At 39.8% G+C, this 15,340-nt stretch overlaps 1 protein-coding gene across 14 annotated transcripts in view; it reads right to left on the bottom strand.

The window, feature by feature from the left end:
* SRPK2 (SRSF protein kinase 2) overlaps positions 1-15,340 on the bottom strand; it is a gene marked incomplete at its 5' end in the record, with an annotated part of 247,870 nt that overhangs the window by 79,187 nt on the left and 153,343 nt on the right. The gene's annotated exons all lie outside the window — the stretch shown is intronic.

Genomic DNA, 15,340 nt, shown 5'->3' with positions numbered 1-15,340 from the left:
TATACAAGGAGTTCCCAGTGGCATTATTTACAATAATGAAAGGTGAGAACACATAAATGTCTAATCACTACAAAGCTACTTAATCAAAATAAACACAAAGAACAGAGTATTATGCAGAAAACAATGATGCAGAACTATATGTAGGTTCATGAAAATACATCCACAAATATTACTGAAAGGAAATAGCATAGCATAGTATGGGAAAGCACACGCAGATCAATCTCTTTTATGGAAGTTATACATATATAGATATGCATATACACACATTAATTTCTGGGAGGATACCTATGAAACTTGAAACCCCTTTAATTCACCTTGGAGAAGCTGACCGTGGAACAGAGTGTCAAATACAAAAACTGAGAATTTTAATTTTTTGCTTCCTATTTTGTTTGAATTTTTTTAACACTACCATATACCACTTTCATAATAATTTTTTGAACTAGCAAATAAGAGTTTAAATAAATAGCTATAGTAGTATATACTTAAGATCACTCAGAACTGCAGGTATGAACCTCAATTCACACGGTACTTCCTAACACTGAAAGCCAACAAGGAAACAGGGGCAGCACAACAGTCATAGTATTAAAAACATCAATAACATATTCTGACACGGTAATGATACAGCTTTTCCAGGTACTGAGAGTGAAGGAAAACTCTCATGCATCCTCATAAATAGAACATGTGTACTCATGGGCCACAACCTTAGCAATAACATGTGTGTGCGCACGCTTGCACATGTGCACGCACACACGCACATAGTTATTAACGCAGCAACTCCAAAGAAGATATATAAATGGCCAATAGGCACATGAAAAGATGCTCAACATCAACAGTCATTTGGTAAATCAACATCAAAATCACAGTGAGAGACCACTTAAAACCCACTAGGATGGACAAAATAAAAAAGAGTAACAAATGCTGGTGAGGATGCAGGGAAACTGTAACCCTCGTATTACATGCTGGCAGGAATACACAGTGATGTAGCTGCTCTGGAAAAACAATCTGGCAGTTCCTCAAGAAGTTAAACATGGAGTTATAATATTACCGAACAATTCTACTCCTAGGTATATATCTGAGAGAAACGGAAAACATATGTCCACTCAAAAACTCATATACAAATGTTCAAAGGAGCATATTCAAAATAGCTCCAAAGTGAAACAACCCAAATGTACATCAACTGATGAATGGATAAACAAAATGTGATATACCCAGACTATAGAACATATTATTCAGAATAAAAAGGAATAAAGTACTAATGTATGCTACAACATGAATAAAACTTGAAAACGTGCTTTAAAAAAAAAAAAAAAAAAAAGCCAGCCACAAAAAGGCCACAGACTATATGATTCTGTTTATATGAAATGTCCAGAATAAGAAAATTGATAGAGACAGAAAGTAGATGAGTAGCTGCCATGGACTGGGGACTGACTGCTCCTGAACCTGTGTCTCTTTTGGGCGTGATAAAAATGTTCTGGAATCAGTGGTAGTAGTTGCACAGTTCTGTGAATATATTAAAAACCACTGAAGTGTACCCTTTAGAGGGGTGTACCTTATGTAATCAATAAAAAAAAAATTGTATGCGGGAAAAAATAGCAAATTTTCAATTATTCCTTCCTAGTCAATATAAAATAGACCAAAAAACTCCAACAAAATCTGAAACTCCTTTATTTCATTATAATCTTTTAAATTCCAGGTTGAAACAGGATCCAATACAGAGAGATAGAAAAATCATCATGAAAAACCTGGATAAGGTACCTAAGAATACAGTCCTTTTTTATACTAGCCTCAGATGGGAAACTAAGGAGAAAATATAGACGACAATGATGTATTTATAAACTTCAACGCTGCTAAGAGACAAGATCTTAACTGTTCCCACCACAAAAAAGAAATAAGAATTATGTGATATGACAGAGGTGTGTATGGTGGTAATCATCTTGCAATATGTAACGTATCAAACACCTTGACCTACACAACGTACGCCTTAAAACTTAAATACATCAATTATATCTCAGTAAAAATAAATTTTAAGAAAGAGACAAAATAAATTACTCCAAAACTTGCCCCATTACCAGGTTCTGTTTGTAATATTTAGAATCATACCTTAGATGCCAAATAAGAATCAAACATGCCTGGGCCTGCCCAGGGAATTAGTGAACAGCCCCAAGGAGGCAAAGTGCAAGAATGTTTCTGTTTGGAGCTAGGAAAAGGAAGGGATTTTATGCTCCAGTGAGCTCACAAGGGGGTGAGGGACGATGGGACAGAGAAAGCTGAGAAGCGAAGCCGTCGCGTTGACTGTGCACTCTTTCTGAAACCAGACTCCAGGGACCAGAGGTGCAGGCCAGCGGAGAGAAGGGCCGTGGGACAGCTGGAGGACCCACAAAGGGCAGGGTGCAGGGGCACAGGCATGGGGGCATCTGGGCTGGGCCCTCTCACTACCTATGCCACACAATCCCGCTCTGGTTCTGAGTGCAGTGGGGAGAGCCCCGGTGGCACGGACGAGAGCACGTCACAGTGGGTGCTGGCAGCACCACAGAACGAGGAGCGGGAAAGATCACGACAAACGTCACATGGTGACTCTGGCCCAGATCCTGCGGCACCTCTTCTGGGGATGTCCAGATCCAAAGGGGCAGCCTCTGCAGGGGGCTGACAGGCGGGGACAAGAACCGCTAACATTTAGAATGAGCGCAAGCAGGACTCCATCTACACTCAAAAAATGAAAACTTCAGTTTACACAACGGAATGCGTCGAGGAATGTTTCGTTGAGAATAACAGAGCTGTACCTTCGCAGCTCCTCCAAGGTGAACACACCCCTTTGGCTGCTCTCCTGCCTGCCTGACTGCTCTGTCTGTTCTTCCTCCTCTTGTGCCCCACGGAATTTCTCAAAGGCTTCTCACTGAACCGTCTCCCTGCATCTTTTTTATTCACTTAACACTCCTTATACAATTTGTTTTCCTATCAAATCTATATACGTGTGTAAGGTCTGGAACAGTCCACAAGACCACGCTCATTTCTGACAGAACTGTAGGGTCTAGGGGTCCCAAAGGCCACCCTCACTACTGACACCAGCTGCAGATTTGGTGCATCCGAACACCGTGCTCAGTTCCAGGAATTAATATGTGACAAGAACTCACGGAAGACACTGAAGGCAGTTAAACTCATGGTTACAGTTTATTATAGCATAAGGGCTATCACTTAATGTCAGTCACAGGAAGAGACGCCTGGGGCAGAATCAAGGAGGGCCCCAAATTCAGAGCTTCCAAGTGTCCTCTCCCAAAGGACACTGTCGATTCCTCCAGTTAATGACACATGACAATGTACACATAGTACTGCCAACCAGAGCAGTTCACCCAAGCGCTGGGGCCCAGAGTTTTCATTACGGCTCCGTTATGTAGACGTGGTTGACTGGCAACATGGCAAACCTCAGGGTTCATAAGTGCCGAAAGCCCTCACCCAGTACCCATCACTGTGAGATCACTGTGTGTGGCCCGCGGCCCAGGTAAAGAAGATACTAACCAGGCAGACATTCCAAGGGCTTAGAGACTATCACCTAGGAGTTCAGGGCAAAAGCCAGACTTCTCTTTCAGCAATGTTAAATTCTTTACTACACCGGCTGCTTGCCCGGTCTTCTGAGCCCCAGATTCGTATCTCCAGCTGCCTTCTTGATTTCTCCACCAGTTTCATTAAATTCAAATGAATAAAGTCAAACTCATCCATATTTCCCCAGACCAACTGCCATTTCACTGTTCCTGTTAATAGTACCAAATCCACTTCTTTTCAATAAAGAATTGAGGCAGTTTATAAAACCACAATACAAGATATAAAATTAGAAGGAAACTGGGGTGAAGAAAAAATAGCCCAGAAAAAATAAAATAGAATAATGCTGCAGTGAAGTTAGGACACAGAATGCATGCTGTAAATCCCTGTTCAGTTGTTAGAGATGGACTGCACATTTGGCTCTGGGCTTTTGAACAGCCAAATGATATCTGAAACTAAGAAGAAAAGACAAGCAGTTTCAAAATTCAGAGTCCTTATTTTTTTTCATGATGCCCAGGAAGTACTATTCTTCTTCCACTCACCCCAGAATTGAAGACTTGAAATTTTTCTCACTGTTGTCCTCTAAGTGCCATGGTTTATCAAATGATAAAGATGCTATCTCTGTGATGTTGTTTGCTTTTGTCTTCTCCTTATATACATATTCTCTCTCTCCAACTCCAGTCATTTAAGATTTCAAATTATTCTTCCTTAAGAACAGCACTTCCCTGTTCAAAACCTGCAATGGTTCCTCACTGCTAAGTTATTCTTTAAACATTTTTTTTTATCTACAAAGAAATATATGCTCAATGCAGAAAACAAATAAAAGACAAAGTTAAAAAAAAGAGAGACAGAGAAATCCTGCAGTCTAGATATACAATTCCCTAATATTTGACAAATGTATATGCCCTAATTAATACAAAGAACATTTCTCCAAAATCTCAGTTTCCTGATGTAGTCTCCGATTCATGTTCTTTGCCAACTATATAAATTGCAATTATTTTCTCCTACTCTGAAGCTGGTCATTTCATTTTTTTAAATGTCTCTCAATCAGCAAAAGACTTCTTATTTGGATGAAATCCAATTTTTAATTTTTTTAACCTTAATACCTCTTGTATTCTCTCTACAAAATCTTCCCCTACTCCAAGGCTGTGAAGACTTCTACTTTTTTTCTTTTTGTAAGCCTTATGCTTTTCGTTTTATTTTTAAGTCTATGGGATCCATCACAACCTAAGAAATAGATCTTTTTAAAAATCCACACATTTGCTGTAAGATCAGAAACAAGACAAGGATGTCCTCTCCTACCACTTTTATTCAATCTTGTGCATGGAGCAATGAAGCAAGAAAGAAACTTAAAGAATGCTAAGGAAAAGAAAACTATTTTCAGTTAAATGATAAATGCTTGTGCAGAAAACCCAAAAAATCTACACAGAACACACACACACAAATAGAATTAGCAAACAAATTTAGCACAGTTACAGGACACATGGTCAATGAATTAATTATATTTCTACATATCATCAAAAAACAAAAACAAAAGAGAGGAAAAAATTTAAATATGCGCAAGACCTCCACACTAAAAAAACATAAAACATTGCTGAGAGAAATTAAAGGCCTAAATAAATGTGTTACCAAGGCTGTGGCCCCAGAATCATACCCCAGCCCCTCCCTCAAATAGAAACCAATTACTCTTTTTTTTTTTCTTTTTAAAAATCTTTTTCTAGAAACCAATTACTCTTTTCTAAGTTTCAGGGGGAAGCTGCAAACAGAAAAAAAAAACAAGAACTGGTTAGAACCAACAAGGCCCAAGATGGTGGAAGATCTGACTTCCAGCAGACCATAAGCCTCATTATACACTCAGTGTAATACATTAGCATGCTAAATGACACACCCCTCAGTGCCTTGACAGTTATGACTGCCACGACAACAACCAGAAAAGCCCAAACAAGGACTGACGAGGAGAGCTGCATCAGTTCCAGGTCCAAACCACTCTCCTGTTCTCTGATAACTCATGAATATTCCTCTCACTCTATCCAAATCCCTCCATTTTACCTCAACCCGCCTATAGATTTGGTGTCTCCACCCGGATTGGCTTGAGAAGTTAATTTGTGAACTAAGTTCCTGCTTCTCCTTTCTTTGGCCATTGAATAAAGTGTGTGCTGTTCCAGTCTCAGCAAGGGTTTCATTACAGCTGCATGAAACGGATGGAAAAAGAACCTCTCTGGACGAGACCAGGGGTCTCAGCCTGGGCTAGAAGCCTGGCGTGAGTCCAGCTGACCAATTTGGTAATAAATGGACACAGAGATGTTAGTGGTGTCTGGGAGGAAGAAATTTCCTCTACCTTTCTAGGTTGTTCTAGCTGGTCTGAGAATTAAATTGACAGGTTAAAAGGAGAAAATCAAACAACAGTTTAATGACGTGTATACACAGGAGAGGCCCAGGAAAACTGAGTAACTCTCCAAAACGACCAAAGCCCTCATCTTAAATACCATCTTCAGGATGTTGTGGGTAGTGATTCGGGACTTCAAAGGGAAGGAAGGCCATTCACATGGAGATGGAAAAGCAAATACTTGGTAAATGGCTGTGACACAGACACAGAGCCACAGAGCGGACTCCCCCATGACACCTAGCCCACATTCTTTGCAGACACCTCTGGTGACAGTTCTATTCCTGTCAGGGAACATGCCCTCTATCTAAGTTCTTTTAGGCACTTGGGGGAAAGTCAAAGTTTCTTCCTGAGTCTTTTGGGCCTTTTCAGCTGGAAATAATCCACATGCCAAAGAGACTTCAGGGATGGCAAATTTTGCTCCTCTACAATGGATTAGAAGATCAATACTACTAAACACATGTCTAAAATACTTGTATTTATAAGCTGAGGCTGACATTATACATAAATACAAAGGAACTAGACAAGTCAAAACCCATTCTGGAAGAGAAGCACAAAGTTGGAGGGCGTCCACTACCCAGTTCAAGACTTACTATACAAAGCTACACAAATCAAGGCAGTGTGGAATAAGAGCACCAACAGACCAAAAGTGGAATGGGACAGAAAAGAGTCCATAAATAGACCCTAATACATACAGTGAATTTATTTACAAAGGCACCAGGCAATTCCATAGGGAAAGAAGTGTCTTTTCAACAAACGGTGCTACAACAACTAGACATGAAAGTATACAGAAAAGAAGAAACCTCCACACCAACGTCACACCGTACTGCTGACATTTTGGTATAGCTCTTTCACCCTAAATACAATTTTAAAAAGAGAGCTGATCATACCACAAAGGTTCTTTTGCCTTTTAATGGCCAACATTAAATTTTGAGACTTAGTAAAATTCAACCTGTGTAATCTTGTGGGATCTCAGTTCCCTGACCAGGGATTGAACCTGCACCCTCGGCAGTGAAAGCGCCAAATCGTACCCACTAGAACGCCAGGGAACTCCCAAGGGTTCTTTTTCTATTCTGCCTTCCTTCAGGTTTTTAAAAAAACGTATTTCTAGATGATGTTTTAATTTACTTCACGTATAAATTTCTCATCCTCATATTTATCCTCTACATGATGCTGCCAAATTACTCTTCAACCTAATCTATAGGTTGCCCATTTGGTAGGAAAACAAAAGCTTCTCAGAGACACCTCTCCCAGGCTCCAGGATTTGGCCAGAGAAATGCCCACCCCCATCAATAAAGTCCAATTCTTTTTAACTGGCAAGGCCCCCTTTACATTTTCTATAAAGTCTCTTCTTTTACCTCTAACCAAATACAACTTCATTCCCTTCATATCCTCACCAATTTTCCTTTTTCTCCTCTTATAATTAGTTAACCATACAAAAAAGGTGAAGAAAGGCGCTTAAGTAGCTTCTTAATCTAGTCCATTCATTCATTCATTCCATAGTCAACAGGCCAGATTGTTCTATCTTGGTTCTAGTGAGGAGCAGGAAGCAACAAGACAGGCAAGGCTCTGCTGTGAAGGAGCTTATATTCTACTGGCAAAGTCTATAAGGCCATGAACTCCTAGAAAATACAGATTGTTTCTCATTTATCTTTACAACCCCTGTAGTAAAACACAACACTTTACAAATAGGAAAGCCTCAAAGAATTCAATTGTTAGGCTAACTAAAGCTTAGTGATCAATAAATACCCATGTCAGTAGTGATTCACAGCAAGGGGTCTGACAGGTGTTGGAATTGCCTCAGTCTCCACGAAAGGAATGCAATGAAGCCTCATGTAATAAATTCAAGGGCATACTACCGTCTTCATATAGTTAAGCAGAGTCTCTTCTCAAGGCTTCAAGTAAGCCAAATTAAGCCTACTAATTTTTAAAAATGCATACAACCGTGGTGAATTAAGTATTCATGCAGAATTAGTGGTTTTAAGGAAAAGAACTGTGAATGAATAAAGGTTATCTTTTACTTATCTCAAAAAGAACAGAAACTAAAGACCACATTTCTGGATGGACATGGAGATTATCGTACTAAGTGATGTAAGTCAGACAGAGAAAGACAAATAAATGATGTTGCTTATATGTGGAATCTAAAAAAAAAAGATGCAAATGAACTTATTTTCAAAACAGAAACAGACTCACAGACTTAGAAAATGAATTTATGGTTACCAGGGGAGAAGGGGGGCGGTGGGGATAGATTGGGAGTTTGGGATTGTCACGTACACACTGCTATATTTAAAATAGACAACCAGGGACTTCCCTGGCGGTCCAGTGGTTAACACTTTGCCTTCCAATGCAGGGGATGCAAGTTCAATCCCTGGTCAGGGAGCTAAGATCCCACATGCCTCGGGGCCAAAAAACCAAAACATAAAGCAGAAGCAATATTGTAACAAATTCAGTAAAGACTTGAAAAATGGTCCACATCAAAAAAAAAAAACAAAAAACCTTAAATAAATAAATTAATCAATTAATTAATAAAATAAAACAGACAACCAACAGGGACCTACTGTAAAAGAAAAAAATTAAAAAGACTACATTTTCATAAAATATTTGAGCTACATGACACCATTTCTAAGGCAACTTTGTGTAATGTATATTGCTTGTTCTTCTTAAAAAAAAAAACAAACAAAAAACCTGAAGCTATAAAATAGTCATAAGTCATAGATTCTGGGCAGAGAAAGAAGACCAATAAGAAATTAAACCACCAACATTAAATTTTGAGACTTAGTAAAATTCAACCTGTGTAAACTTTTCACAAATGGAAAGTGAACACACATGGGTAAAGGCGATTTGTGTATAAGGAAGCCATTTGACATTTTTCTAGTGTGCAAGCATTCATATTGTTTACCCTATGTTTTGAAGAAGATATTCCCAAATTCCCACAGAAGAGCTCAGGGGCACTGTGGATGATTTTAAGAAAATTTAAAGCAGAAATGAAGGGTCTGTACTCTGATTTGTGTGTCCTTCATGGCATGTCAACCTCCTCCCCCTGACACGCCTTCTCAGATACACAGGTAACACCAGTGCTGTCCTGCCCTTAGTTGAAGCTTAACACCAGAGACAATTTCTTCACCCAACCAGAAATACTTACTGCACAGTAGATGGTTCAAATGCAGTGGGATTAACAAAACATACAGCCCTTGACCACAGGAAATCTTTCAGACTGAGGAGAAGGAGCTCAGAAACAAACGCAAAAATAAATGTATAATCACACATCATGATGAGTGCTACGGGGGTGGGGAGTGGAGACTACTGTGGATGATAAAGGAAGAGGCCTAAATAAGATGTGATAGGGATTCAAAGAAGGCATAAGGAAATGACACGTTTCAGTACCAAGTCAGACCACAACTATGTTGAAATCGATGTCTCCAAAAACGATGCAAGTGATAAACTGTATACAAGGTGCCAACTTACCTAAAAATGATTTAGGAGAGCCACAAAACAGGATCTCCAAGGAGTCAGTCAGTGCAGGCAAGCATGATACACCAAAGCGATGTTCCTACTTTCACCATTTACTCGTCCTTGGAGTAAATACGTGCTGAGCATTCTGGGGAAATTTTAGAACACAGGTAGTTCAAAGCAGTAATTCCCCTTACACAGCAAATCAGTCAGACAGTGTGAAGTGAAGGCAAGGGTCACTTCTCTTAGTCACAGATTTGGAGTTTTAGAGGAATGGTGCATGCCCCAGGTGAGCCATCCTTAGCTTCAATGTGCAGAAAATCACTGGATGAACCTGTTCAATACTTGGAGGCCGGGTCCCACTCCCAAGGATTCCAATTCAAGACTTAAGAGTCCAGCCTAGAAACGTTCTGATGCAGGTGGTACAGGTCACACTCTGAAAACCCACATTAGACTAAAATCTCCCCAGAGGAGGAGGTTTTGCCCTGATGAAGAGGCTTTCAGCTTAAAAAAGCAAGCAAGTACAATATTACACAGGGGCCTCCTAGAACTGTTTGCTTACAGGCTGACCCTGTGCCTGACCCTTGTTATACTCTGGGCTTGGAAGAAAAAGTCGGAATAAACCACAGAGCCTGCTGCTACAGTTCCTGCCCCAGACAACTGACCAGAGGTAACACAGAAAAACAAGGAGAGAGAGAAGCAGTGCTGACCACTCTGTCTGCAGAGGCCAGAGAAACACACGTACCACAAGCGAGGCAGTTAAGACCGCTAAGGGGGTCAGCACAAAAGTACAGACGGGGACACACCCGAGAAGAGAATGATGGAACAAAAACAGAACTAAGGAAAATAAAATTCGTATTTCTTAAGACTCTTCTATGTATCAGGCAGTATGCCCTACTTCACATATGTGTCTCATTTTATTCCTCAAAAAATCATCAGTGATAGGTGCTGTTATATATTCTATTATATGGAGAGATGATATTATAGATGAAGAAACTAATAAAGCCTAGAGCAAAGGTAACTTGTCTGAAGATACAGAAATGGAAAGCAACAGGGCCAGATTTTGAACCCAGCTCTTTCAGACTCCAAAGTCCATACTCCCACCCTGGACTCGTGGGTAGGAACATGCTAGCTGTGAAGAAAGGAAAAGAAGACTCCCAGGCCACAGAGACTGCCAAGTACGATAGAAAGGAGCAAAGAATAATGCATTAGCAATATCAGAACTTTAAACAGTGGCCTTTTTGTTAAAAAGGAGTTAAATTTCACAAGTTTTGAATAAGGAAAGACTTGAAAAGGTAAAGAGGTAAAAAGAAGGTAAAAAGTTAAGATACAATTTGGTTCATCATGAATGATTCAGAATTGCAGGAACCCACATGCTTATTGCAGCTAAAGGTAGGTGATGGGATTCCAGGTGACCTTCCACACTCCGACCCCCAAAATACCTATAACTCCTATGATGAACAAAAATGTCTTTTGTAAAGAGAGAGAGAAAAGATGTGGTATATTTTGTTTCTGTTGATGTTTTATTTTATTTCAGGACTATTAAGAACTGGCTGGTGAGGCAGAGGTTCTCCAAGAATGAAGTCAAAGGAAACAAGCGGAGACGTGAAGTGACAGAAGAGAGACAAGCCACCTCCACAGACTAAGCAAAACATACCCTTAGACTGTGAAAGGCATCCCTCCTCTTCCCTCTTCCTGAACTGAACTCACTCCACAGCCCTTAGGTAGTGCCAAGCAACAAAGGACGTCTAAGGACAGGCTAGGTGTTGAGGAGAGGGGAGACATGTCCAGAACGGCAGTGACATACAAGGAAATTAATCTAGTCAGTAAACATAATGAGGATAATGACAGCCTAGTCTCTTACTGCCAAAGAAAGAAACTATAGATATGGTAAGGATAAAACTGAGCTGAATCCCCCGGCATTACAGTGGAAATGAGATATATTAAATTCATGGATTTTAATATATGCATAAATAAAAACAGAAATATTTAGAAATATATACATAAAGGAAGTGTGTGTGTCCTTAGCTCTGTGCTAAGAGACCTAGAAGCAGTGACACCCCAATAGTAATGATCTAATCTAATGCCCAGATCTTGTTTTCTAAATACTGTTCTTCTTTAAAAGAAACCAGGGCTCTTTGTGGAGAGAGCTGATTCCAGGGCTGGCATACAGATAATACAAGATGAACTGGGAACATCTTTTTTTTTTTTTGGATTAATTTTTATTGGAGTACAGTTGCTATGCAATGTTGTGTTAGTTTCTACTATACAGCAAAATGAATCAGCTATGCATATATCCCCTCTTTTTTGGATTTCCTTCCCATTTAGGTCACCACAGTGCATTAAGTAGAGTTCCCTGTGCTATACAGCAGGGGTCCCCAACCCCTAAGCCGCCGACTGGTACCAGTCCACAGCCTGTTAGGAACCGGGCCGCACAGCAGGAGGTGAGTGGTGGGCGGGCAAGCTAAGCTTCATCTGCCGCTCCCCATCACTCGCATTACCGCCGAACCATCCCCCCACCCCACCCCCGGTCCGTGGAAAAATTATCTTCAATTAAACTGGTCCCTGGTGCCAAAAAGGTTGGGGACTGCTGCTATACAGCATGTTCTCGTTAGTAATCTATTGTATACATAGTATCAATAGTGTATATGAGGAACATCTTATTTGAAAGTAAGAAAGGATTTAAAGAATGATAGGGGGGCTTCCCTGGTGGCGCAGTGGTTTAGAATCTGCCTGCCAATGCAGGGGACACAGGTTTGAGCCCTGATCTGGGAAGATCCCACATGCTGTGGAGCAACTAAGCCATCCGTATGCCACAACTACTGAGCCTGTGCTCTAGAGCCTGTGAGCCACAACTACTGAGCCCATGTGCCACAACTACTGAAGCCTGCGTGCCTAGAGCCCGTGCTCCACAACAAGAGAAGCCACTGCAACGAGAAGCCCGCGCACCACAACGAAGAGTAGCCCCTGCTCACCACAACTAGAGAAAGCCCGTGCACAGCAACGAAGACCCAACGCAGCCAAAAATAAATAAATAAAATTAAAAAAAAAAAAAGAATGATAGAGACTTTTCCCATCAACAGAAGAATGGATAAAGAAGACAAGGTACACACACACACACACACACACACACACACACACACACACACACACACACACAGCGGAATACTACTCAGCCATTAAAAAGAATCAAATTTGCAGCAACATGGATGGACTTGTAGGGCACTGTGCTAAGTGAAATAAGTCAGAGAAAAAGAAATACTGTATGATATCACTTATATGAGGAATCTAAAAATTACAACAAACTAAACAAACTAGTGAACAAAAAAGAAGCAGACTCACAGATACAGAGAACAAACTAATGGTTACCACCAGTGGGGAGGGGGGTAAGGGCAATACAGGGGTGGAGGAGTGGGAGGTATAAACTACTGGGTGTAAGACAGGCTCGAGGATGTACTGTACACAACATGGGGAATATAGCCAATATTTTGTAATAACTGTAAATGGAAAGTAACCTTTAAAATTGTAAAAAAAAAATTTTAATCAAGTTAAAAAATAAGGGTTTACATTTATGCTAAACTAAAAAAATAATAATAAATAAAACAAATGACACAGCTTTATACATACTGATACAGAGTGACTTCTAATATATACTGTGAAAAAATAATGTGTAGAACAAAAAAGAATGATATGAACTTTTCAAAAGGACAGAGAATCAACCTTAAGGGGCTCCTAAAGGCCAGGTTGGGAAAATCTAAGCATCAAAACAAATAAGGAGAGTAAATGATTATAACCCACTGAGTAAAAAGGAAATCTATGAATGAGTACATCTGAGATACACAGACAGATGGATGGGAGGGAGGGTTAGGTAGAATAGAGGGAGAGAAAGAAAGAAGAGGAAGAAAGAAGAGGAAGAAGGAAGTAAATTTCTTGAAAAAAGAATATTTACAAAGGTTCAAAGTAACTCTCAACAAAATGTTTATTAATTACCAGGGGGTAAAGAGTAACTTTACAGTAGAGCTATCTGGCAGACACCAACATGAACAAGTGATTGACATCAACTGTACTGGTATAAATCAAAACCATGTACCATCTGATAGGATTCAATGAGAAGAACACTTCTCAGAGAACAACACTATTTTGGTATTCCAAATTGAGAAAACATTATACAAAATAATTGGCCTACATCTTCAAAAATGTCAAAGCCATAAAAGCCCAGAAAAGACTAAGGAACTGTTCCAGACTAAGGGAAGAAGAAAACAAAATGCAATGTGGTTCTTCAATGGATCGGTTTCACAAAAATAACAATACTGGGCAACTGGCAAAACCTGAATGGAGTCTGAGGACTGAATGGTAGAAGTATATCAACATTAACTTCCTGATCTTGATAGTTGTATTGTGGTTAACATAGGAGAACGTACTTGATTGTAGGCAAAACATACTAAAGTACTCAGGGGTGATAAAGCATCGTGTTGGTAACTTAAATTCAACCCTTTCCAGTGGGAAAGTTATCTATTCTATTGGGGGGGTGGGGGCATTTCTTTTCCCAGACATTCCCAATCAACTCCATGGGCTCCTTGAAAGCATTTGTCAGTTATCTTAAACACCTGTTATGGTCTACACCACAAAAGAGCCAGGTGTGAGGCAAATATTCTCATTCCAGCAGTGGGGAGCCTATGACCTGAAGAGAACAGTTCCTTCACACCAACCTAATGTTTTGGCCTAAGCAGCAAAATCAAGACAGTTGTCCGCATTTCCTCTTCAAATAACTTCATTTTCAAACGAAGAAATGCAGATTAAGAGGGAGGATGGAAAACATCTTCTTTTCCATATTAAAAGGCATAGATCTTTACCTTTGGGGTCATAATCACTACTCAAACAAATGCTAAAGATCAACATTCCATTTTCTAAGGAAAACATGATTCTATGTGTAGAAATCTACACCTACGGAAAAATCACGTTAGAGAGTGATTCTTAAACTTTTCAGAGCAGAATGTTAACTTTTGCTTACTCGTAACTAAAAAGTACATTGTTCCTTAACCAACACACAAAGGGCCTGCAATCACTAGATAAATTGATACTAAGATACAACAGAGCCAAAGAGTCATTAATGCTTTATGGCCTGAACATGTGTGCATCTCCTGCCATCTATTCTTAAGCCGTATAGAATCTGATTTACATTTTCCTTAATTTGTAGCAGATAAATGTCTCATCAACTGTTCAGAAGCTAAGAATTCAGATTGTGATAATTTTCTATTAGAGGGAATTAAAGTCCAAGTGAGTAAGAAGAGGCAGCAAATGGACTGCCTTTCCTTTCTCCTAGATTCTTGGGATCCAGTCTACACAGAGTATGGGGTCTGGATCAAACTGTTTTCAATACTCATCACACAACATGCTTGCCTTTTAGGAGTTTAGCTATATGCTCTTGGTCTTTACGAAACGTCAATACACGAATACTCCACTTGAATAATTTCTATGTATTCCGTGAAATCATAGCTGAAAACATAATCCACTACGTCACAATGGCAGAACCCACAAACTGTCTTTTTCGTTGAGTACAACGCCAGGAAACAAATGGACAGGCTTTCTTTCCACAGACAATAAATACTATGTAACTCAATGCTGAGCAGAGAAAGGAACAGTTCCTTATTAGTCTTAGCAGCCAAGAAGCTCAAATCCAATGTAGTGAACAGCAAGCAGTTTAATTGGCTCCTCCCGTAGGGGCTTCGTACCCTCTACTTTCTGTGCTCTTCGCAGATGGTTTACTATGTTTTTATCTTTAATAGTCCTGCTTTATACCATCTTTTTAATTCTACCAGCAGATTTAAATCCTCTTGAAAGTACCCAGCATACGTACGCACACATGTATTTATTTTCTTTCTCTTACAAATTTTCCTTCTGATATCTCTTATATTTTCAGGTAGCATTCTACACTTAATGATCTAAAAATTTTTAACGATATGGACACCAAGC

This window comes from Balaenoptera physalus, assembly GCF_965194825.1.
Source record: "Balaenoptera physalus genome assembly, chromosome: 8".
Lineage (NCBI taxonomy): Eukaryota > Metazoa > Chordata > Mammalia > Artiodactyla > Balaenopteridae > Balaenoptera > Balaenoptera physalus.
This window is presented reverse-complemented; position numbering and strand designations above follow the sequence as displayed.